At 36.0% G+C, this 27802-nt stretch overlaps 1 long non-coding RNA gene across 1 annotated transcript in view; it reads left to right on the top strand.

Annotated features, from left to right (window-relative positions):
- Positions 1-9660: 9660 nt before the first annotated feature.
- Positions 9661-27802, top strand: part of LOC110743297 — a 42325-nt gene continuing 24183 nt past the window's right edge. Inside the window, exon 1 of the long non-coding RNA XR_002522124.2 lies at positions 9661-10278. This is a non-coding gene — a long non-coding RNA (uncharacterized LOC110743297). The remainder of the gene's footprint in view (positions 10279-27802) is intronic.

Genomic DNA, 27802 nt, shown 5'->3' with positions numbered 1-27802 from the left:
GATACAGAAAAATCACTTGACAAAATTCAACAACCTTTCAGGGAAAAAAGAAAAAAAAAAAATTCACTCCATGAACTAGGGAAAGAAAAAAATAAACTACTTCAACAAAATAAAGGTCATACATGAAACACCCAAAATTAACATCATACTCTGTGATGGCAGACTGAGGCATTTCCTCAAAGATTTCAAATAGACAAGGATGCCCACTGTCAACACTTCTATTCAATATAATACTAGAAGTCCTAGATAGAGTAATTAGATAAGAAACATAAATGAAGGGCATAAAAATTGTAAAAAATAAGTAAAATTATCTCTATTTGACAGACGACATGATTTAATATATAGAAACCCCAAAATACTCCACCACAAAATAAACAAAAGAATAAACAACTGTTAGAACTTATGAACAAATTCAGCAGTGTTACAGAATACAAAATTAACACTGAAAAATCAGTTTCATTGTTATATACTAACAATGATTAATCCCATTTACGATAGCATCAGAAAGGATAAAATACTGAGGAATACATTTAACCAAGGAGACAAAAGCCTTGTACGATAAAATTACAACCTGTTGTTGAAAAAGTTAAAGGCATTAAGTGGAAATATATTATGTATTCATAGCTTGAAAGACTAAATATTAGCATGCTGATACCAATGAAAGTGACTTACAGAGTCAACATAATCCCTATTAAAATCCCAAATATATATTTCTGAAGAAGGAAAAAAATGAAATTAATATGGTATCACAAGGGGCCTATGGAGCAAAACAAAGTTGAAAAATAGAAGCAAAGTAGGAGGTCTTATTCTTCCTGATTTCAAAATGTAATACAAAATTATAATAATCAAAATGGTGCGGTACAGTGTAAATACAGACCAAAGGAATAGAATATCAAACCCAGAAATATCCCCTCAAATATGTGTCCAAATGATTTTAGACAAGAGTGCCAATACTATTTAATGGTGAAAGGACAAATATTTTTAACCAATGATGTTAAGAAAACTGTATATCCACATGCAAAAGAGTAAAGTTGTGCCCTAACCTCACATCATATGTGATTAATTAACTCAAAATAGATTAAAGGCCTAAATGTAAGAGCTAAACTATACAATTAGAAGAAAACATAGGACGAACCTTTTTATATTGGATTTGGCAATTAATGTAAGCTGTATCTATAACTAAGTTGTAGTAAACTAAGTAAATACATAAACAAAAACTCGTAAAATACTATTCTAAAAATACTATTCTAAAGGTCTTTTCTCAAGAATCTAGTAAAAGCAAGATATATACTATTAATCTATGATGAGACAGATAGAAACAGCATTGAATGTATTAATACATTTATAAAAGCAGGAACAACTTTAGTAATAGTATGTAAATACTATTTATTCTGACAAAATAAAAATACTATTGCAAAATTTGGATAAACTTAAAGGGAAAGAAGAAATTGCATATTCTACCTAATAGTGGGGAATCAAATAAATCATGTAAAATTTTCCCTAATAATCCAAATAGTAGAGGTTAATACAATAAAAGAGACAGCATTACAAAAATTATGATAGTTAATTTCTAAAACTAAAAGAGTAATGCTTAAAATAAATAAAGGTAAGAAAACCTTCCAACCACAATTCATCCACATTTTATAAACTATAACATAGCTTAATAAGATAGCTCATTAGCTTAATTAACCCACAAAAAGGAAAATATTTGTAGATTGGTCACCATATCAAAAACCCAACTCTATGCAGAAAAGAGACATATATAAAATATGATAATTCCAAAAAATTAAAATAACATGATGGTAAATAATACAAGGTAGAAGCTAACATTGTGCTCATATGCCTGATAGAATTCAGAACCATAGAAAATTAGATTAATTAGTTCAATTTAATTATTCTACATTCTATACATATATCAAAACATTACATTGAAATTCATGAATATAATACTATTATAACTTGTCAATTATAATAATATAAATTTTTAAAATAAAAAATAAGCAAAGAAAAGAAACAGTCATTGAACAATAGAAATAATACATTTATATAAAACTTAAAATGGAAACATTTTCAATCCTAGGATAATTGGTGATAATTTTCCGTTTAACACACCATACACTATACATTAAAGACCCCTAACTCCATCCTCTGAGACTCTTTCATTTTCATTATTTTCTGCACACATATTTGAAGTGGTGGTTGGAGTGTATGCATTCTTCAGGTGAGCCAGTTGCTATAGTTCACATTTTACCGGTTCAAGTTTGGAGGTTGAGGTTTGACTTAAGCTTCAAATAAACAAAGTTATTTTAAAAATTCTACTTTAATTTCTTAACAGACAACTGTTCAAAAATTTGTTGAGTTTCTAATCTATTTGCTTCCTGTCCATCCATGAACCAGGAAACAACTAACCACAAGCAAAATTATTTCCTAATTGTAATCTTAAAATCTGCTTTATTTATTTATTTTTTAGGTTAGTCTCCCTCTCTCTCTCTCTCTTTCTCCCATGATGAACATGTTTGATGCCTTCAGGTCATCTAAAATAATAGACTTACTTAGTTTAGAATAACTTAATCTGACATTTGCACAAGGACAATTACTTTATTTTCCTGAAACAATCTGTTGCTCAGATCTAAGTGTTTTTCAGTCCAGATTCATCCAGATTTTTTCAAATTTTTGAAAGTCTCCAAATATCAGAAGACTTTTTGCTTTTATATTGCCTTTTAGCTCCCCAATTCTTTACTGCATTTATCTTTTTAATGAAAGATCTTGCTGGAAGCAGAAAATACAAGCCAATACATACTGTCACTTTAGTTGTCACATTGCTTAGAACGATAGAGTTAGGAAGCATGTAGCCAATCTAAGTCATCAAGGGCAACAGCTTTAATAAATGTATTGCCAGTACACACAAAGACTACATCTTTCTAAATGCTAATGTTAATTTCTTAGAAATTACTAATTGCTGATCCAATCCCATATAGCCTATGAGTATATCATAGAATTACATGGATCCAAAGTATCATTTCTACATTAATTAAGGAAATGTTACCATCCAATAACAACAACAAAATGTCTAATGATTCAATCATAACAGGAATTCATCTGTAGCTTATATGAAGTTCAGTTGGTGCCTTCAATTTTTTTGGTTCTTCTTTACTAAGAAATGACCACACACCAAGCTCCTTCCATGTTTTTTAGCATGTCACTGTGCACATTTGCCTCAAGACTGTAGAATGAGAAAGAGCTTGGAGAAACATTAATGAGAAATTTTTGTGGTCCAGTATTAGAAGTGAAACCATCCTGGTAGGAGGTTCCAAGATGGCCAAATAAGAAGAGCTCCTGTCTACAGCTCCCAGCGTGAGTGATGCAGAAGACAGGTGATTTCTGCATTTCCAACTGAGGTACCAGGTTCATCTTACTAGGGTTTGTCGGACAGTGGGTGTAGCCCACAGAGTGTGAGCTGAAGCAGGGTGGGGCATCACCTCACCTGGGAAGTACAAGGGGTCAGGGAATTCCCTTTCCTAGCCAAGGGAAGCCATGACAGCCAGGCACCTGGAAAACTGGGACACTCCCACCCTAATATTGTGATTTTCCAATGGTCTTAGCAAATGGCACACCAGGAGATTATATCCTGCACCAGGCTTGGAGGGTCCCACGCCCACAGAGCCTCACTCACTGCTAGCACAGCAGTCTGAGATCCAACTGCAAGGTGGCAACCAGGCTGGGGGAGGGCCGTCTGCCATTGCTGAGGGTTGAGTAGGTATACAAAGCAGCCAGGAAGCTAGAACTGGGTGGAGTCCACCGCAGCTCAAGGAGACCTGCCTGCCTCTGTAGACTGCACCTCTGGGGAAAGGGCATAGCTGAACAAATGGCAGCAGAAATGGTTGCAGAATTAAACGTCCCTGTCTGACAGCTTTGAAGAGAGTGGTGGTTCTCCTAGCAAGGAGTTTGATATCTGAGAATGGACAGACTGCCTCCTCAAGTGGGTCCCTGATCCCTGAGTAGCCAAACTGAGAGACACCTCCCAGTAGGGGCCGACTGACACCTCATACAGCTGGGTGCCCCTCTGAGATGAATCTTCCAGAGGAAGGATCAGGCAGCAACATTTGTCGTTCTGCAATATTTGCTGTTCAGCAGCCTCCACAGTTGATACCCAGGCAAACAGGGTCTGGAGTGGGCCTCCAGCAAACTCTAACAGACCTGCAGCTGAGGGTGCTGACTGTTAGAAGGAAAACTGACAAACAGAAAGGACATCCACACCAAAAACCTACCTGTATGTCACCATTATCAAAGACCAAAGGTAGATAAAATCACAAAGATGGGGAGAAACCAGAGCAGAAGAGCTGAAAATTCTAAAAATCAGAGCACCTCTTCTCCTCCAAAGGAGCACAGCTCCTCGCCAGCAGCAGAACAAAGCCAGACAGAGAATGCTTTTGATGAGTTGAGAGAAGAAGGCTTCAGATGATTGGTAATAACAAATTTCTCTGAGCTAAAGGAGGATGTTCAAACACATTGCAAAGAAGCTAAACACCTTGGATAAAGATTAAACAAATAGCTAACTAGAATAAACAAGGTAGAGAAGACCTTAAATGATCTGATGGAACTGAAAACCATGGCATGAGAACTACATGACTCATGCACAAGTTTCAGTAGCTAATTCTATCAAGTGGAAGAAAGGCTATCAGTGATTGAAGATCAAATGAATGAAATGAAGTGAGAAGAGAAGCTTACAGATAAAAGAATAAAAAGAAACCAACAGAGCCTCCAGGAAATATGGGACTATGTGAAAATACCAAATCTACATCTGATTGGTGTACCTGTAAGTGACAGGGAGAATGGAACCAAGTTGGAAAATACTCTTCAGGGTATTATCCAGGAGAACTTCCCCAACCTAGGAAGGAAGGCCAACATTCAAATTCAGGAAATACAGAGAACACCACAAAGAAACTCCTCGAAAAGAGCAACTCCAAGATACATAATTGTTAGATTCACCAAAGTGGAAATGAAGGAAAAGATGTTAAGGACAGCCAGAGAGAAAGGTCAGGTTACCCACAAAGGGAAGCCCATCAGACTAACAGCAGATCTCTCGGCAGAAACTCTACAAGCCAGAAGAGAGTGGGGGCCAATATTGAACATTCTTAAAAAAAAGAATTTTCAACCCAGAATTTCATATCCAGTCAAACTAAGCTTCATAAGTGAAGGAGAAATAAAATCCTTTACAAACAAACAAATGCTAAGAGATTTTGTCACCACCAGGTCTGCCTTATAAGTGCTCCTGAAGGAAGCACTAAACATGGAAAGGAAGAACGAGTACCAGTCACTGCAAAAACCAGCCAAATTGTAAAGACCATCAATGCTAGGAAGAAACTGCATCAATCAACGAGCAATATAAGCAGCTAACATCCTAATGACAGCATCAAATTCACACATAACAATATTAACCTTAAATGTAAATGGGCTAAATGCTCCAATTAAAAGACACAGACTGACAAATTGGACAAAGAGTCAAGACCCATCAGTGTGCTCTATTCAGGAAACCCGTCTCATGTGCAGAGACACACATAGGATGAAAATAAAGGGATGGAGGAAGATCTACCAAGCAAATGGAAAAAAAAAAAAAAAAAAAAAAAAGCAGGGGTTGGCTGGGTGTGGTAGCTCAAGCCTGTAATCCCAACACTTTGGGAGGCTGAGGCGGGTGAATCACTAGGTCAGGAGATCGAGACCATCCTGGCCAACATGGTGAAACCTCGTCTCTACTAAAAATACAAAAAATCAGCTGGGCATGGTGGCATGGCTTATAGTCCCATCTCCTCAGGAGACTGAAGCAGGAGAATGGTGTGAACCCCAGAGGCGGAGCTTGCAGTGAGCCAAGATTGCGCCACTGCACTCCAGCCTGGATGACAGGCAGAGCGAGACTCAAAAAAAGAAAAAAAAAGCAGACTTTAAACCAACAAAGATCAAAGGGACAAAGAAAGCCCTTACATAATGGTAAAGGGATCAATTCAACAAGAAGAGCTAACTATTCTAAATATATATGCACCCAATACAGGAGCACCCAGATTCATAAAGCAAATCCTTAGAGACCCAGATTCATAAAGCAAATCCTTAGAGACCCACACAATAATAATAGGAGATGTTAACACCTCACTGTCAACATTAGACAGATCAACGAGACAGAAAGTTAACAAGGATATACAGGAATTGAACTCAGCTATGCACCAAGCAGACCTAATAGACATCTACAGAACTCTTCGCCCCAAATCAACAGAATATACATTCTCAGTACCACATCACACTCATTCTAAAATTGACGACATAGTTGGAAGTAAAGCAATCCTCAGCAAATGTAAAAGAACAGAAATTGTAACAAACTGTCTCTCAGACCACAGTGCAATCAAACTAGAATTCAGGATTAAGAATCTCACTCAAAAACGCTCAACTACATGGAAACTGAACAACTTGCTCCTGAGTGACTACTGCGTACCTAATGAAATGAAGGTAGAAATAAAGACGTTCTTTGAAACCAATGAGAATGAAGACACAACATACCAGAGGCTCTGGGACACATTTAAAGTGGTGTGTAGAGAGAAATTTATAGCACTAAATGCCCACAAGAGAAAGCAGGAAGGATCTAAAATTGACACCATAAGATCACAATTAAAGGAACTAGAGAAGCAAGAGCAAACACATTCAAAAGCTAACAGAAGGCAAGAAATAACTAAGATCAGAACAGAACTGAAGGAGATAGAGACACGAAAAACCTTTCAAAACATCAATGAATCCAGTAGCTGGTTTTTTGAAAAGGTCAACAAAATTGATAGACTGCTAGCAAGACAAATAAAGAAGAAAAGAGAAAAGAATCTAATAGATGCAACAAAAAATGATAAAGGGGGTATCACCACTGATCCCACAGACATACAAAGTACCATTAGAGAATACTATAAATTCCTCCACGCAAATAAACTAGAAAATCTAGAAGAAATGAATAAATTCCTGGACACTTACACTCTCCCAAGACTAAACCAGGAAGAAATTGAATCCCTGAATAAACCAATAACAGGCTCTGAAATTGAGACAATAATTAATAGCCTACCAACCAAAAAAAAGAGTCCAAGACCAGAGAGATTCATGGCCAAATTCTACCAGAGGTACAAGGAGAAGCTGGTACCATTCCTTCTGAAACTATTCCAATCAATAGAAAAAGGGGGAATTCTCCCTAACTCATTTTATGAGTCCAGCATCATCCTGATACCAAAGCCTCGCAAAGACACACACAAAAAAAGAGAATTTTAGCCCAATATCCCTGAAGAACATCAATGCAAAAAAATTCTCAGTAAAATACTCGCAAACTGAATCCAGCAGCACATCAAAAAGCTTATCCACCGCGATAAAGTTAGCTTCATCACTGGGACGCAAGGCTGGTTCAACATAGGCAAATCAATAAATGCAATCCATCATATAAACAGAACCAAAGACAAGAACCACATAGTTATCTCAATAGATGCAGAAAAGGCCTTTGACAAAATTCAACAGCCCTTCATGCTAAAATCTCTCAATAAACTAGGTATTGATGGTACGTATCTCAAAATAATGAGAGTGATTTATGACAAACCCACAGCCAATATCATACTGAATGGGCAAAAACTGGTAGCATTCCCTTTGAAAATTGGCACAAGACAGTGATCCCCTCTCTCACTCCTATTCAACATAGTGTTGGAAGTTCTGGCCAGAGCAGTCAGGCAGGAGAAAGAATAAAGGGTATTCAATTAAGAGGAAGTCAAATTGTCCCTGTTTGCAGAAGACATGATTGTATATTTAGAAAACCCCATCGTCTCAGCCCAAAATCTCCTAAAGCTGATAAGGAGCTTCAGCAAAGTCTCAGGATACAAATCAATGTGCAAAATCACAAGCATTCCTATACATGAATAACAGACAAACAGAGAGCCAAATCATGAGTGAACTCCCATTCACAACTGCTTCAAAGAGAATAAAATACCTAGGAATCCAACTTACAAGGGATGTGAAGGACCTCTTAAAAGAGAACTACAAATCACTGCTCAACGAAATAAAAGAGGATACAAACAAATGGAAGAACATTCCATGCTCAAAGATAGGAATAATCAATATCGTGAAAGTGGCCATGCTGCACAAGGTAATGTAAAGATTCAATGCCATCCCATCAAACTACCAATGACTTTCTTCACAGAATTGGAAAAAAACAAACAAACAAACTACTTTAAAGTTCATATGGAACCAAAAAAGATCCCGTTTTGCCAAGACAATCCTAAGCCAAAATAACAAAGCAGGAGGTATCATTCTACCTGACTTCAAAGTATACTACAAGGCTACAGTAACCAAAACAGAGATATACACCAATGGAACAGAACAGAGCCCTCAGAAATAATACCACACATATACAACCATCTGATCTTTGACAAACCTGACAAAAACAAGAAATGGGGAAAGGATTCCCTATTTAATAAATGGTGCTGGGAAAACTGGCTAGTCATATAAAGAAAACTAAAATTGGATCTCTTCCTTTCACCTTATACAAAAATTAATTCAAGATGGATTAAAGACTTAATGGTAGACTTAAAAACATAAAATCTCTAGAAGGAAACCTACACAGTACCATTCAGGACATAGGCATGGGCAGGGACTTCATGACTAAAACACCAAAGCAATGTCAACAAAAGCAAAAATTGACAAATGGGATCTAATTAAACTAAAGAGCTTCTGCACAGCAAAAGAAACTACCAGCAGACTAAACAAGCAACCTACAGAATGAGAGAAAAAAATTTTTGCAATCTACTCTCTGACAAAGGGCTAATACGCAGAACCTACAAATAACTCAGACAGATTTACAAGAAAAAACCAAACAACCCCACCAAAAAGCGGGCGAAGGATATGAAAAGACACATTTCAAAAAAAGACATTTGTTCAGCCAACAGACACATGAAAAAATGCTCATCATCACTTGCCATCAGAGAAATGCAAATCAAAACCACAATGAGATATCATCTCACACCAGTTAGAATGGCAATCATTAAAAAGTCAGGAAACAACAAGTGCTGGAGAGGATATGGAGAAATAGGAACACTTTTACACTGTTGGTGGGACTGTAAACTAGTTCAACCATTGTGGAAGACAGTGTGACGATTCCTCAAGGATCTAGAACTAGAAATACCATTTGACCCAGCCATCCCATTACTGAGTATATACCCAAAGGATTATAAATCATGCTGCTATAAAGACACATGCACATGTATGTTTACTGCATCACTACTCACAATAGCAAAGACTTGGAACCAACCAATTGTCCATCAATGACACAATGGATTAAGAAAATGTGGCACTTATACACCATGGAATACTATGCAGCCATAAAAAAGGATGAGTTCATGTCCTTTGTAGGGTCGTGTATGCAGCTGGAAACCATCATTCTCAGCAAACTATCGCAAGGACAGAAAACCAAACACTGCATGTTCTCACCCATAGGTGGGAATTGAACAATGAGAACACTTGAACACAGTGTGGGGAACACAACACACCAGGGCATGTCATGGGGTGGGGGAGCGGGGAGGGATAGCATGAGGAGATATGACTAATGTAAATGACGAGTTAATGGGTGCAGCACACCAACATGGCACATGTATACATATGTAACAAACCTGCATGTTGTGCACATGTGCCCTAGAACTAAAAGTGTAATAATAATAAACAAAAAAGAAGTGGCACCATCCCTTCTGGTCATATACTGCCTTAGTTCATTTGGGCTGCTATAACTAGTTAGCATAGACTGGGTGGCTTACAAACCAAACAAAAAAATATTTATGTAGTTCAGGACGGTATGAAATCCCAAATCAAGGCAATGGCAGATTTAATGTCTAGTGAGGGCCTGCTTCCTCTTTCATAAATCTTTCAGTGTCTTTGCAGGGCAGAAAGGTGAAGGAGTTCTCTGAGTTCCCTTTTATGAGATCACAAATCCCATTCATGAGGGCTCTACCCTCATGACCTAATCACCTCCCTAAGGTCCCACCTCCATCCAATTCCATCACACTCAGGATTAGAATTCCAGGAAATTAACCTGGGACGGGGTATATTGGGGGGAGGTTGGAGGGGTCACCTTCAGTCTATTGAAAATACTATTGGGTCAAATTCTTCAAAAGCAGGTTATGGTTACCTGTGCTTAGCGTTAGATCTGCGGTGACTGAAGGGATTTGCCTGTGTTCCTGTTTTACCTTCAGCTTTCATATGTCTCTGCACATATCTTTCACAGAGGTAGGGTCTTTATTTGTGCTGTGCTCTGCAGCAGTAGAGGGCTCTAACATCTTACTGCATGCTTGGCTTACAATGATGACAGTTCATTAGGTCCATCTTCAGTCTTAGTAAAGGTCTGTGCACCTGGATCTTGCAGATAGATAGCACGTTGTTAGTATTTCTGGCATTTCTTTTTGTGTCAGCAAACTGATTTTCCATCTGTGGTGGGTTTTAGGTGGAAGAAAGTTCCCTGTCCCTCTCTAAAAGTATCAGACCTCTGATGTTGGTATTGTTGGTGTTTTAAAATTTTAATATATTTAGAAGATTACATGTTTTAGAAGTTTAACTATCTATCTACCCATTTATCCATCTACTTACTTATTTATTTTTAGAGAAGGGGTCTTGCTATTTTGCCCAGTTTGAAGTGCAGTGGCTATTCACAGGTGCAATCATAGCACACTGTAGCCTTCTACCCATGGGCTCAAGCGATCCTTCAGCCTCAGCCTCCAGGGTAGCTGGGACTACAGGTGCACAGGTAAAACTCTAGTTTTTACTGTGCAAGACCCAAGGTCCAGAAGTTTTCCTAGACCTTTTCTAGGTGAAAGGGCTTTTGCCCTTCTTGAAGCTGTAGATATTTTCCTGATTTAGGGCATCTGCAATGAGAATTCCCAATCCTTCCCCCGGATACCGACAGAGTTTGCCCCTCTTACTCCTATGAAGGCCACCTCAGTGGCTCAAGGATTTGAGTGACTTTGAGAGAAGGGTAAAAAGAGCAGGCAGCATGACCAGAAATCATACCATATACATGCCTGTACCACCAACGGAGCTTAATCCCATGTTCAGCCCTGCCCAATCTCTCTACTGAGCATCTTCAGGTGGCCTGTGAAGAACTCCAGTGTGCCTGTGGCTCCCAGGTATCTAAACTGATAGCCCAACTTCGTCTTTAGTAATTCATCAACCTTTAAGCAACTTCTTTTCACATGATTCTATTGAAACCGCATATACTTTCTGTGCTCTGACAAAAATGAAACAGTTCATTTTCCCTTTTCTCCTGGGAGGAGTTTGCCACTCTGAAATTCAGTCCCCTTGATTGTGCTGAAACAATAGCTCTTTCAAAGTTTCAAGAAAATTGTACTTTTTTTCACCTTTAGGGTAGGGGTCACATTCACATTCTCTTGCTTTCTACATCTTGCTGGGAAACAGAACTCTATTGATTATTTACTATTGTGTTTTTAACTACACTGTAAGCTTCAGAAAGTATTTATTTATCACTGTAAAATTGTGTAAAAGTAATGCCTGGTACATAATAAGACATGTCCTTGAAAAAATTATAGTTATTTACTATTTTGTTTAATTTATTACATAGTATATTAACTATATATGATATCCTAAAAGAAAAATACATAATATTTGATTATACAGATATATATATACTATTTAACTTTCCCAAGAAAGCCACATACTTGTATTTCACTCTAATATCACTGAATTTTATGTCTTTGTGATACTTGTCACTATCATAATCATGTGTTTGCATGAATATGTGGGTGTACATATTTGATTAATGTTTCTTTCTTCCATCAGACTGCAAGACCCAGAAGCCTGTATTTTTAATTATTGTTTTTCTAACACCTAGAGCCATATTAAAAGTAGAATCTCAAATAACTGTTGAATGAATCATTAAGTTACAGTGACATAAAATAAGTACGTAACAGCAGGAAAATAGCACAAAAATCATAACACAATAGTTTCATTTCAAGAATGATAAAACATTTTAGAAAATTATATTTGAAACAGATGTTTAAAAATATTCCATTCAAACTCTTTGAGGTATAAATGAAAAAATTGAGGGTAGGAGGAATTAGACAGCTTTCCCAAAGTCACAGAACTCATTAGTGGCCAAGCCTGGGATAGAAACTAGGTCTCCTGACTCTAAATCCATTGCTTTCTTGATTTGGATACTCTGAGAAAAAACATTTTAAAACATTGGTTTATGGATTTAAAATGTCTGTGTTGAAAAATAGAGAAAAAGGAAGATATACTTTGAAATACATCTCAGCTGCAATACCCAAACAGATGGCCAGGTTACAGCAGCTCTCTCAGCAAAGTCATGTTCAGAAAAGGCAACACATCACCAGGTCTCATAATCCCAACGGACAGTAAATGATTTCACAGTGTGTCAGGCAGTGCAACAACTGACATTTCAATATTTCTTTCTGAAGGGAAGATGAATGTAAAATAGCTTTACCTTCATGCTCTAGCTGGTGATTTCCCTGCTATGCCCTTTATAACATTGTAGGTGGAGACAGCAGAAGGGCATAAATACACCCTGCCAGCCATTCCACGTATTCATATGAGCAAAGAAAATCCCAAAGTTTCTATCAATTTCAACTGCAACAATAACAGCTAACAATATTTCCTACCTTGAACTAAATATGCATTATTATTTAAAACTCTCAACCTACAATCATATAATATCACAGAGGCTTTTTTTTTTTTTCATTAAATGATTAAAACCATTGGCTTAAAGTAAAAGTTTAAAGATCTCAGAGAACTAGGAAGTGATAGAGATAAAATTCAAATATAAGTTGTTCAGAGGTATTATAATATACATAAATAATGATGAAATAAAATGAAACAGTAATTAACTTATTTAGCTCTTAATAATATGTGGAAGCCTTGGTTAGTTTCTTGATTGTTATAGTAAAGGTCTGAATTCTGCCATAACAAGAAATTCATTTTTACTTTTTTCAAAAGTATGAAGGAACATATCATTGCTTTAAAACCACCATCTCCATTAGCTCTGCCCATCAGAAATATAATGAGGGCCACCTATGTGATTCACATTTTATGTTGCCCCCATCTTTACAAAGTAAAAAAATACAAATAATATTAAATTTAGTAATATTTCATTGAACCCAATATATCACACATATTTTCAATCTAACAATCAAAAAAGAACTGTTGTTTTACATTTTTATACTTTAAACTCCAGTGTGTATTATTTTGCAATTATGCCATCATATTTTAGTTTCCAAGTTACTCTTTTCTAATACGTACTTCACACTAATTTATCCTGCATCTGTATTGTAAACATTATTACAGTATCAAGTCTTATTAAAATGAAATGTTATTCCACTGTGTATAGTAGTGCCCTCTAAAACACAGTTTTGCTTTTTAAGGTTTCAGTAACTTGTGGCCAATCTCAATTTAAAAATATTAAATGGAAAATATAAGAAATAAACAATTCATAATTTATAAATCACTTTTATTATGATGTATTGTTATAATTATTTTATTGTGTTATTAGTTATTATTGTTAATCTCTTACTGTTTCTAGTATATAAATTGAAATTTATCAAGGGTATGTATGTGTAGGAAAAAATGTAATGTGTATAGAGTTTGGTACCATCTGAGCCTTCAGGCTTCCTCATAATGCCGTAGAACATATCCTGCTTTAATAAGAGGAGACTACTGTAGTTGTTTCCAAGTTTGCCAGTAAACCATATTTGAGTTGTCTTTTGATTTGAATAACTATATTTTTCACAAATGTTTCTAGTATAAATATCATCCTTTCCTACTTTCCTTTTTCATATATTATACATTTTTTAAGTACACAGATTTTTAATAATGTTGCTTTTCTCTGTTCAAGTGCACTGCAGCTTATGCCTAGCTGCTGTAAGCTATCAAATATAATTGTTATTTCCATTACCTGATGTCTGAGTCATTGTCTGTGTCACTATTCACAATGGGCTGTGAATACTGTCTTCATTACCATCCTTTTTGACTTATTTAGCATTGCTTCCCAGCCTGATTAATTTTTAGATTGTATAGCATATTTATTTTCAAATCATGAAAGTTTTCCTTTCTTACCATTTACTGTAAACAATTATTTACTTTACTAGTGATTTATTTTTTTATGTGATAGCTTCAAGATAGCAAGAAAGAAAAATCAAGGAACACAAAACCCAGTAAAATATTAAGGAAAAGGCAAAAAGGAGAGATGAAGAAAGACCAAGGTTCTAAATGGAGCCTTTTTATTTTCTGAATATTTCCTCCACTCGCTGCGTGGTACTCCTGCAGTTAAGGTGCATTATGAGATAGCTATGTGCCAGGCACTATTCAAAGTCTGCTATAATTGTCAACCGGCTTAACTCTCAAAAGTCTATGAGGTAGGCAAATTTGTATTTCTACTTTATAAATACTAAATGACTAGACTATAGTACATATAATATAGCCTAAAGTAACTAAACAATTTTTTGTGAGGGCCAGAGCCAGGATTTGGCCCCAGTGTTTGGTCCCAGACACTGAGCACTTAATGAACGTGATCTTCTGCTTCTAAGCTACTGTTGAGTTGGGAAATTGTTTATATAACAAAGTATACTATTTAGTGATGGTTGATTTTTAGAAAATTAAGTATCTCTTCATTAGCTATGTGGCTAAATGATGACTGTAGATATGCAATATTATTTTCCAACAATAAAATGTTTCTTTTGTAAAAGTTGCTCAAATAGTGAACACATTTTAGTTTTTGTGTGTTATTTTTATCCTCACTATCACAATATCTTATTTGTTTTGATTTAAAATATTTATATTTCAAAAGACTACAGAAAATAAAATTATCAAGAGAAAGAGATTTTCTATGAAGTGCATGCCTGTAATTAAAGTCACGAATTGCACTTCTACTCAAACAAGACCTTTTAAATATAACATTTTTTTTAAGTTGGGATAACTCAAATATGATTTACAGAGAGTGACATTCATTTTTATAGGTATACTAAAGCAAAAAATCATTAGAATGTATGTTTCAGGTTACTACTTCTTCAATTAATTAATGAAGAAAAATAATGATTGTAGTTTTCAAGAACAACTTTAATGTGGAGGTCAAAATGAATTCTTTTTGTTTCCCCAGAAAAAAACATCCTCCCATATGATCTTATGTATTCAGTTGCTTTAGCCTTTACACTTTTAATGAAGGGAAAAAAATATAAGTAGAAAATTATGGGTTAAAAAAGTAGTAAAAGAATAATGTGTATAGTAGTGAAAAATATTAAAAAGATGTTAAAAATTTTAAGGAAAAAGGAAAAATAAAACAACCTAAGAAAACACATACAATTTATTTATTCAATTAATACTATGCACTAATGTGTGCTTGGCAGGGAACTATATAACATGAGGGAAATAAAAACTGGTAAAAAAATATATAACATAGAAATCATACATAGCTTTTTAAAAAATCATGGTTTAAAACTGACTGCCAAATGTCTTAAGACAAGTTTAAACAATTGGAAAAATTAAGTTGTCCAGATTTTAGACCTGTGTTATTCAGGTGGAAACTGACACTGACAATGATCCTTTAGTGGAATGATATAAACTGTGTTATGAAAAATATGCTTCATGTTCAAGTATATTTGGGAAATACTGGGCTATGCAAAGTAAAACACACATTTTCACTGCTGGATTACCCGAATGCTTTACTACCTTGATAAATATTGTGAATCTCCAAGATTGTTGTTATATTAATCAATATTTATATTGCTATAAAGGAATACCTGAGGCTATGCAGAAATATCTATAAAAGAATTTATAGAGAAAAGAAGTTTAATTTGGCTCATGGTTTTGCAGGATGTACAAGCATGAGTTCAGCTTCTGATGAGGGTCTCAGGAAGCTTATAATCACGGTAGAAGGTGAAGGGAACCAGCATATCACAGGGTAAGAGAATAAATAAGAGAAAGAGAAGAGATGCAGTACTCTTTTAACAAGTAGAACTTGTAAAAATTCAGAAAGCAAACTCACTCATTGCCACCAGGATGGCACCAAGCCATTCATGAAGAATCTGCCCCCATGACCCACGCACCTCCCGCAGCCCTCAGCTCCAACACCAAGGATCACACTTCTACATGAAATTTGGAAGGGATACACATCCAAACCATACAATTTATATAAAATATTTTATTTTCCAAACACATTTGACCTCAGACTTCTATAATTAAAGAAATATCATTCTTATGGGAAATTAAATATACAGAAACAGAAAGAATACTGGATTTGTGGACACAACATTTTGATTTTGAACTTCTAACACATAATTTAAATTGTCATTTAATTTTTTAAATGAAATCCCTTCACTAAGCTGTGAAGGGTGAATTTTTCTTATTTAGCATACATTCACATTCTACAACTGATTTTCATAATCAATAAATCAGTCATTTTATAATGATATTTTTCACATGTGATATCAAAATTTTGTATAGTAAAGATTCTGCTGTAAAATAGCTATGTTTGTTGGTATAAATTACTTTATCCTCTCTGGATCTCAACTTCCTTACCCCTCACATCAACAATGTTGCATGAGATAATTTTTAAGACACTTTATGACAGTCAGTTGAAAAACTGGTGTGGATCCTTTAATAGCTCTCATTCTACTTAAAGGTAAATCTTAGAGATTCCAGAGAATCTCCCTATATCTACATTGGCATCACAGAAAGCATCTTATACAAAATGTATTTAATAGTTTTGATGTCTACTTTCCAAATCTACCACTTGGTTTCCACCTTAACATCAGAGGATTTGGTTTGATGTTTTTACTTTCTTTTTTTTTTTAATTTATTTATTATTATTATACTTTAAGTTGTAGGGTACATGTGCATAACGTGCAGGTTTGTTACATATGTATACTTGTGCCATGTTGCTGTGCTGATGTTTTTACTTTCTACTTGGCTCCTTTTCTGTTTTGCCGTGAAATATAGTTGCCATGGTTTAAATATGTCTCCACCAAAATTCAGATACTGAAATTCTTTTTTTTTATTTTTTTATTTTTTAATTTATTATTATTATTATTATACTTTAAGTTCTAGGGTACATGTGCATAACGTGCAGGTTTGTCAGATACTGAAATTCTATGGCCAGCATGATTGTATTAAGAAATGGGGCCTTTAAAAGGTGATCATGTCATAAGGATCCCTACCTCATAAACGGTGTTAAGATCCTTATAAAAGAGGTTTCATGCAGCATTCAGCTGGCTTGCCCTTCTGTCTTTTGCAATGGGAGGGCACAGTATCCTCCCCTCAGAGGATGCAGCAACAAGCTGCAATTTTGGAAGTAGAGAGCAGTTTCCAGACAACCAAACTGCCAGCACCTTGATCTTGGACCTCCTAGTTTCCAGAACCATGAGAAATACAATTTCTGGTCTTTATAAATTACTGAGTCACAGGTATTTTGTTATAGCATCAAATAAAAGACTAAGACAGTAGTCCTTCTCATTTATTTTTTGAATCTACACCAGGCTGTTCCAAAGTCAGTTCACAACTACCTTCACACTCAGTTCAGTCTCCTACAATCCTTATCACCTACTCAATAACCCAAGCAATACCCACCTAGGAGGAAAGAATAAATGACCACTTCCCATCTGGTCACTGATGGAACCAATATGGTTATCAGTTAAGTACCATGCCACATTTAAAAGAAAATAATGTGGCTACACAGCCAAGAATCAAGGATGTGTTTGTTCACTGTTTGTGTGATAAACCGAACAAAACACAGTTTGGGACCTAGAATTAGGGTTCAACAGTGAAATTGTTAAAAAAAAAAAAAAAAAAAGAAAAGAAATTTGTGTTCAGAGTGACTGGAATTTAAATACAAAATTTGTTGCATACTGTGTGCTTGGACTTGAACCATCTAATTTGCTACTGTTCTCCATGTCTGTTACCTTTTCTGTATATTTGGGATAGTAATTCATATTTCACAAAGTTAAGATGCATGCAAGTGAGAGAAATATTTTTTAATGCCCAGTTCTGTGCCTAGCATGTAGATGGTGCATAATAAATAATACTTTTTTTCCTTTGTTTTTCTGGACTTTGTTTTCTTACGTCATGAATCTTTCTATCTACTTCATTTGATTCTCTAAACTCTGCATTTAATCAGCCTGATAATATTTTCTCCTGAGCTTTCCAGCCCTCTTCTTTTTACCACTTAAATTCTTTTTTGACTGAGCTTTGCTCTCTGAGCTCTTTTTCGATTGAGGTTTGGTATTGTCTTTCTTTTACTAGAATAATCATACCTCTAATATGTTTGCTAAATTTAACTGCCAACAAATATATCCAGTGACTGTTCATGTATAATATATGGTTTGGTATTTTATTGCACAAACATAGTTAAAACAATATTTCAAGCCTCAAAGGAAATGGAATTACCATGCACTTCAGATGTCTGTATGAGAAAGACATTCATACTGCTATTTTACAGATCAGTTAAGTTCACAGAGGGTCAGGGAAATGATGTGAATTCCCAAAGGGCAAAAGACTTACCTAAGACTTACACCTATATCATATAATTAGCCTCAGGTGTGTAAAAATGACTTCAGAATAATCCTCAGTCCATGGTATATTACTATCATGGGGCCTCTCTTTTATTATTTTCCTTCCCTGATCCCTTTCTCATTCCTATCACTTTTAAAGTGCTGTAATAAACACAGAATGTCTCAACTTCCATGTCAAATAAAAACTTGTGACCCCAGCTGTCAGGAGATAGATTCCAGCTATTAAGATCTTTAGAATATGATTCAGTTGCAATGATTCTTGCCAAGAGGAACCCATATTGAACAACCAACCAAACCAGGAGTCCAAAGACCTGTCCACGTTAGCTCCTGGTGAGCTCGCTGAAATTTTATTGGTATTACATCACAGTTATTTGTGTCCCTTGGTCCAATTCTGCTTTCCCTTCCCACTTTCCATAGATCTTGATAGCAAACTCCATCACAGCATCTGTTTCCACCGAGAACTGAACGTATTGCAATAGGAACCAGTGTTAATGCGTGTGATGTATGTAAGCATAGTTGTTCCCCAATCTCACAAGCAAAATGTATCACTACACTTTTTAGCTTTATCTAACTATGAATATTATTCTGTACAAACAGAGGGAGATACTGGGAAATTAGCCAAACTAGATGCCAGGAGTACATTTTCATGGGGAAAGAAAAAAATATATGTAACACACACACACACACACACCAGCACATCTCTGATTGCAACATTTCAAAAAAAAAAATCTCTTCCAGTTCCAATGACCATTTTATAACACTTTATACATTCCATTATAAGCCATAGAGGCAATACGTTGACAGAAGGGAGCATTGTGCTAATTCCTTTTTTCTGTCATTCTATTTACTCTTCCTTAACTTAGGACATTGTGCTTTTAATTACAAGCTTTTCTCCCAATTTGGAGGTGCTTAGATTTAAATGTCTCATCCAGATGTGCAAGGTTCATATTTAAGTGAGTTTCAACACTCTCCCGTATGTTTGAGGACAATTTACTACTGCCTACTATCTATCTAGCTAATTCTCTGTTCATATCTTCTTTTCTATTTTGATATCAGATTTTGGATATTATATGTGTATTAGGCATGATATTCTTTCTTTCCATATAATATTCTACAAATATTTTTCTTGCAGTTTTTTAAAGTGTCTTATCTTTGAACTTTGTTCATAGTATTTTTGCATGGCAAAATTTTATTTTATCCTATTGGATTTTTTAATGTTATATTTTACTGCAAATGGATTTTAAGCCATAGGTTTTTTTGCATAAAGAATAGAAAGGACTACACCAATATCTTATTAACCATGAAATCACTTTATCCTTGAAATTTTTGTGTTTAGTAGTTTATTGTATATACTATGAATTATTTATTCAATATTATCTTTTTGCAAATAATAACTCATTTGTCCCAGTCCCATTCAATCAAAACTCTACCTTCGTCTCAATGTTTTGAGCTGCTATCCTTAACACGTACTAGGTACCACTCTGTTTTAGTTTACAGATTTTAGAGTACATTTTTGTTTTGTAGGGTTTTTAGTTCATTCTCACATTGCTATAAATAAATACCTGAGACTGAGTAATACATAAAGAAAATAGGTTTAATTGACTCATGGTTCTGCAGGCTGTGCAGGAAGCCTTGCTTTGGAGGCCTCAAAAAAATTACAATTATGGCAGACGGTGATAGGGAAGAAGTCATGTCCTACATGGATGGAGCATGAGAAAAAGAGCAAAGAGGTAGAGGTGCTACACACTTTTAAACAACCAGATCTAGTGAGAACTCACTGACAACAGCAAGGGGGAAGTCCACCCCGATGATGCAATCACATCCCACCAGGCTACTCCTCCAAAATCGAAGATTAAAATTTGACATGAGATTTGGGTGAGGACAAAAATCCAAAACATAATATTCTGACTCAGCCTCTCCCAAGTGTCATGTTATTCTTACAAAATACAATCATCCCTTATCAACAGTTCCCAAAGTCTTAACTTGTTTCAGCATTAACTCAAAAGTCCACAGTCCAAAGTCTCATCTGAAACAAGGCAAGTGTTTTCCATCTATGAGTCTGTAAAATTGAAAACAAGTTAGTTACTTCCAAGATACAGTGGTGGACAGGCATTAGGTAAATACATCCATTCCAAAAGGAAGAAATCAAGCAAAACAAAGAGGGTACAGGCCCTATGCAAGTTTGAACCCAGCAGGGCAGTCAATAAATCTTAACTCCCCCCCCCCCCGAAAAAATCTCCTTAAACTCAATTTCTGACATCCAGGCCACACTCATACAAGAAGTGGTCTCTCAAGTCCTTGGGTACCCCTTCTCTGGTGGTTCTGCAGGGTACATCTTCCACAGCTGCTTTCACAGGCTGACATTGAGTGCCTTTGGCTTTTCCAGGTGCAAAATGCAAGCTGTAAGTGGATCTACCATTCCGGGGTCTGAAGGACAGTGGCCCTTTTCTCACATGTCCACTAGGCAGTGCCCCAATGGAGATTCTGTGTGTGGACTTCAACACTCCATTTCCCCTCTGCACTGCTCTAGTAGAGGTACTCCATGAGGGCTCTTCTGCAGCAGACTTCTGAGTGGACATCCGGGCATTTCCATACATCCTTTAAAATCTAGTTTGAGACTTCTGTATTAGTTCATTTTCATACTTCTATAAAGACATTCCCAAGACTGGGTAATTTATAAAGAAAAAATGGTTTAATTGACTCACAATTACACAAGGCTGGGGAGGTCTCAGGAAACTTACAGTCATGAAGGAAGGGGAAGAGGGACATCTTACATGATGGCAGGTGAAAGAGAGCAAATGAGCAAAGGAGAAAGAACCCCTTATAAAATCATCAGATCACAAGAGAACTCACTCACTATCATGAAAACAGTCCAGCCCATGACATGTGGGGATTATGGGGATTACAATTTGAGATGAGATTTGGGTGGGGACCCAGAGTCAAACCATATCATTCATCCAGTGGCCTCTCCCAAATCTCATGTCTTTTCACATTTCAGAACCAATCATGCCTTCCAAACAGTCCCCCAAAGTCTTAATTCATTTCACCATGAACTCAAAAGTCCACAGTTCGCAGTCTCATCTGAGATAAGGAAATTTTCATCTGGCTATGAGCCTGTAAAATTGCAAACAAGTTAGTTACTTCCAAGACACAATGTGGGTACAGGCATTGGGCAAATGTTCCTATTCCAAATTAGAGAAATTTGCCAAAACAAAGGGGCCACATGCAAGTCCAAAACCAGGCAGGGCATTCATTAAATCTTTTTCTTTTTCTTCTTTTATTATACTTTAAGTTCTAGGGTACATGTGCACAACGTGCAGGTTTGTTACATATGTATACTTGTGGGTGACACCCATCAACTTGTCAGCACCCATCAACTCCTCATTTACATCAGGTATAACTCCGAATGCCATCCCTCCCCACTCCCCCTCCCCATAATAGGCCCCGGTGTATGATGTTCCCCTTCCAGAGTCCAAGTAATCTCATTGTTCAATTCCCACCTATGAGTGAGAACATGTGATGTTTGGTTTTCTGTTCTTGCGATAGTTTGCTGAGAATGATGGTTTCTTAAAGCTCCTAAATGGTTTTTTTTTTTTTTTTTTTTTACTCCATGTCTCACAACCAGGTCACATTGATACACAAAGTGGCCTCCCACAGTCTTGGACAGCTTCAGCCTGTTGATATGCAGGATACAACCTCCTTTCCAGCTGCTCTCATGGGCTAGTGTTGAGTGTCTGTGGCTTTTCCAGGCGCACAGTGCAAGCTGTTGGTAGATCTCCCATTCTGGGGTCTGTAGGAGAATGGTCCTCTTCTCACAGCTCTACTTGGCAGTACCCCAGTGCAAATGGGGCCACTTACCTGACATTTCCTTTCTACACTGCCCTAGGGAGAGGTTTTTTATGATGGCTCCACCCCTGCAGCAGACTTCAGTGGGGACATCCAGGCATTTCCATACATATTCTGAAATCAGAGGTTCCTAAACCTCAATTCTTGACTTTTGTGTACCCACAGGCCCAACCCCACGTGGAAGCTGCCAAGACTTGGGATTTGCACCCTCTGAAGCAAAAACCTGAGCTGTACCTTGGCCGCTTTTTAGCCATGACTGGAGCTGAATTGGCTAGGATGCAGGGTGCCCTGTCCCAAGGCTGCACAGAGCAGCAGGGGACCTGGGTTTGGCCTAGGAAACATTTGTCCTCCTAGGCTTCTGGGCTTGCCATGAAGTTCTCTGAAATGCCATGTAGGCATTTTCCCCATTGTATTGGAGAGTAACCTTAGACTCCTCATTACTTATGCAAATTTCTGCAGCTGGCTTGAGTTTCTCTAAAGAAAACGAGTTTTTATTTTCTATTGCATCAGGTTGCAAATTTTGCAAACTTTTTTGCTCTGCTTCTCTTTTAAAAATAAGTTGCAATTTCAAACCATCTCATTGTGAATGTATAGAACTGAATGTTTTTAAGAGCACCCACGTTACATCTTGAGCACGTTGCTGATTAGAAATTTTTTTTCCACCAGATACCCTAAATAATATCCCTCAAGTTCAAAATTACAAAGATCCCTCTAGGGCAAGGGGAAAATGCTGCCGGTCTCTTTGCTGAAGTATAGCAGGAGTTATCCGTGCTCTAGTTCCCAAGAAGCTCTTCATCTCAATCTGAGACAACCTCAGCCTGAACTTCATTGTTGATATTACTATCAGCATTTTGGTTAAAACCATTAAACAAGTGTCTAGGAAATTCCAAACTTTCCCACATCTTCCTGTCTTCTTCTGAACTCTCCAAACTGTTCCAACCTCTGCCTCGTACCCAGTTCCAAAGTTGCTTCCACATTTTCAAGTATCTTTATACTAGTACCCCACTCTACAGATACCAATTTATGGTATTCACAAGTTTTCACATTCCTATAAATACATACCTGAGACTGGGTTATTTATAAAGAAAAATATTTAATTGACTTACAGTTCCACAGGTCTGGGGAGGTCTCAAGGAACTTACAATCATGGTAGAAGGGGAAGAGGCACATCTTACATGGTGGCAGGCAAGAGAGAGCCCAGGAATGCAGCAGAAAGAGCCCCTTATAAAATCATCAGATCTCATGAGAACTCATTCACTACCACCAGAACAGCATGGGGGAAACTGCACCAGTGATCTAATCACTTCTCACCAGGTCCTGGTCATGACACATAGGGATTATGGAGATTACAATTTGAGATGAAATTTGGCTGTGGATACACAGCCAAACCATATCAGCTCCCAAGCCTCAATTCTTGCCCTCTGTGCACCTGCAAGCTTAACATCACATGGAAGCCACCAAGACTTATGGTTTGCAGCCTCTGGAGCAGCAGCCTGGCATGTATCTGGGGCCCTTTTAGCCACAGCTGGAGCTGAGATGCAGAGAGCAATAACCCGAGGTTGTACAGGGTAGTGGATTCCTGGGTCTAGCCCACAAACCATTTTTCCCTCCTAGGCCTCAGGACCTATGATGAGAAGGGCTACCATGAAGGTCTCTGAAATGCCTTGAAGGTATTGTCCCCATTGTCTTGGCTGTTAACACTGGGTTTCTCTTTACTTATGAAAATTTCTATTGCTGGCTGGAATTCCTTCCCAGAAAATGAGTTTTTCTTTTTCACCACATGGTCAGGCTGAAAATTTTCTAAACTGTTACACTCTGCTTCCCTTTTAAATATAAGTTCCAGTTTCACATCATCTCTTTGCTCATGAATATAAACATGTGAGTTTAGAAGAAACCAGGTCACATCTTGAATGCTTTGCTGCTTAGAAATTTATTCTACCAGATACCCTAAATCATCTATCTTAAGTTCAGTGTTCCACAGATCTGTAGGGCAGGGGCCCAATGCTTCCAACCTCTTCGCAAATGCATAACAAAAGTGACCTTTGCTCCAGTTCCCAATAAGTCCCTTATTTTCATCTGGCACCACCTCAGCCTAGACTTCACTGTCCATATCATTGTCAGCATTTTGGTTACAGTGATTTAACAAGTCTCTAGGAAGTTCCAGACTTTCCCTCATCTTCCTGTCTTCTTTTGAGCCCTCTACACTTTTCAAACTTCTGCCTATTACCCATTTCCAAAGCTGCTTCCACATTTTCGGGTATTTTTTTATAGCAATACCCCACTTTCCTTCACCAATTTTATGTAATAGTTCATTATCACATGCTATAAAGAACTACCTGAGGCTGGGTAATTTAAAAAGAAAAGAGGTTTAATTGGCTCAGTTCCACAGGCTGCACAGGAAGCGTGGCTGGGGAGGAATCAGGAAACTTACAGTCATGGCAGAAAGGGAAGGAGAAGAAGGCACGTCCTACATAGTTGGAGCATGAGAAAGAGAGCAAAGGGGGAGAGGTGCTACACATTTTTAAACAACTAGATCTCATGAGAACTCACTATCATGAGACAGCAAGGGGAAGTCCGCCCCCATGATCCAATCATGTTCCACTAGGCCCCTCCTCCAATATTGGAGGTTATAATTCAACATGCGATTTGAACAGGAACACAAATCCAAACCACATCTGGTTTCATTTTTCTTTTTTCGTATTTTCTACCTATTATTGAATATTTGTTTTTCTATAGGATCTTTAATGTTAGTTAAGCTAATGTCAATAAAGTATTTATTGATATATTTATTGAAATTGTGTAACATTTTAAGGAAACTACATCTTTATGAAATTGACTCCTCCTATTAAAAGCAAGTAAAATCTTTCTGCTTGCTAGGTTTACTTTTGTGTTATTCAAGAATTCTTTAAAAATTTCCTCAAATAAGTTTCGTAGATACTTATTTCTATAATAAACAGAAATAATGCTTATCTCTTTCCATTATACCCACCCACCCCTACACACAGATCATGTCTTAACCCTGATGACCTATGAACATGTTAATATACATGTAAGACAGGACTTTACAATTGTGATTAAGATTAAAGACCTTGAGACAGAGTAGATTATCCTGGATTATTGGGTGGACCAAACCTAATCACAACAGTCCATAAAAGTGGAAATCAAAGAGTGGATCAGAGAGCTATGACATGAAAAGTATTTAACCATGTGGTTGTTTAATTTGAAGATGGAGGAAGGGATCCAAAGGCCAAGAAATTTAGTGGCCTCCACAGGCTAAAAACGACTTTCAAATTAGATCCAGCAAGAAAATGTGGACTTTGGTTCTACAACCACAAGAAACAAAATTATGTCAATTTGAATAAGCAGTAAAAATATTCCCTAATAGAGCCTCAGAAAAGAAGATAGGCTGTGAACACTTTGATTTTAGTCCGATGAGATTATCGGATTTCTGATTTATCAAAGTCTAAAAATTTGTGTTGTGTTAAGCCACTAAATATGTAGCATTTTTTACAGCAACAATAGAAAGCTAATTTCTAAGTTTTACAAATTAATATTGCTTGTTGTTATGTAGATGAATTTTTCTTTACCATAATGTTTCTAACTGATAATTGTATATATTACAGCTATAGATTTCTGTAAGTTAATTTTATCCACTGCTAACTTAATGAATTGTTTTTATTGTATTTCTTTTATCATAGATTCTTTAGGATTTTACAGAAATAAAATGTCATAGCACCTGCAAATCAAGATAATTATATTTCTTTTTACCAATTCTTATTACACTAACTTCTCTACCTTGTTTATTGGCAAATACCTTGAATACAAGAATGAATAGCAGTAAAAATGACTGCATAATTGACTTTTCAATTCCATACTCAAATAATTTCTACTTTTATCATCACTATCTTCTTACTTATTCTTTCTTTGGTTTACTTTTTTATTCCAGTCATTGAGCTGGACATTCAATTCTATACTAGAATTTCATCTACACTGGTAAGTCTTAAGTATTATTAATTTTCCTCTTATCACTGCTTTAAAATTCCAGATTGTGATTTGCTGTGTTTCACCATTATGTATTAGAAATTCTTTAGTTTAATTTTGTAATTTCATTGTAATCCAAGAGCTAATTAATGGAGAATTTTGTAATTTCAATAAGAAATATGATTTTTGTTAATTTCTTCTTTTATTACATTATGACCAAAAATATTGTTCATTTATTTATAATTTACTTAATATTGATATTTTTGTGTGTCTTCATGAGGAAATCATAATACGTATAAATACCTGTGCAACAAATAGCCGAGCAACAATTTTTGAAACAAAAACTAGGGAAGATACAAAGGAGACATTGGTAGGCAAAATACTAAGAAGAGGCTTTCACATAAATCACTAACTATGAGACAGATGAAGTGACAAAATATTAGTAAGGGGATAAATACCTAAAGAATATAATAAGATGCTATAGGTATATAGCAACTTTTTACCCTGATAATCAATAATGTACCTTTTTTCCAAGTGTTCCTAAAATATTCAACAAATTGATATGTTAATATTTTGTCTACTAATGTCACCTTTTATCTTCCCTAGTTCGTGTTTCAAAAATTGTTGCTCGGTTATTTGTTGCATAGATATTTATACATGTTGCGATTTCCTCATGGATTTTGGCATTTTGCATTAAAAATAGCCCCTAATTTTCATGGTTTTCTGATTTGAATCTTAATTTGTTTGATATATGAATTCCTACTCTTGCTTTGTTATTTCTATTTGCCATGTCTTTATGCATAGCTTTTAAGAATCACATTGTTTTTTGTGTGTCTTATACATAGCGTAGATTTGGGTCTTGATTTGAAAGGTAAATTTAAAATAGTTTTCTTTTAACAGATGAGTTGAACCCACTCTTATTTATTGAGGTGACTGATATGTTTGGTACCAACTACATCATATTATTGTACAATGATGTATCTTATTTTGTATATACTTTAATTATAGGTTTTTGATTCCTTTGATTAATAATTACTACTTTATTTCTAATTTTAAAAGTATTCAGAATTTTTTTGTTTTAATGCATATCATTGTACTATTAAAATACATTTAAGTGATTGTTTTCTCATTTAACCTTCTTACTACTTGACATGTCTGTTTTTTAATCAGCATTTTAACTTCCATTTATTACCTATATTTACTATAAGTTTATTCTATTTTTCTTTATTTCAAGTTTTTCTTATCTTCCAATTTAATTGCTGAATTATTTCTACTTTGTCACAACATATAACATTTCTACTTTAGTTTTCTTCCCTCAGGCTTACTTTTTCTTCTTAGATCTATATTTATTTATGTAAATATGATTGCAATCGGACCTTTTGCTGAAGTTTTCCTAATCA

Source organism: Papio anubis, chromosome 3, assembly GCF_008728515.1.
Source record: "Papio anubis isolate 15944 chromosome 3, Panubis1.0, whole genome shotgun sequence".
NCBI classification, from domain to species: Eukaryota; Metazoa; Chordata; class Mammalia; order Primates; family Cercopithecidae; genus Papio; species Papio anubis.
Note: the sequence above shows the minus strand (reverse complement) of the source record. Positions and strands in the feature narration are given on the sequence as shown.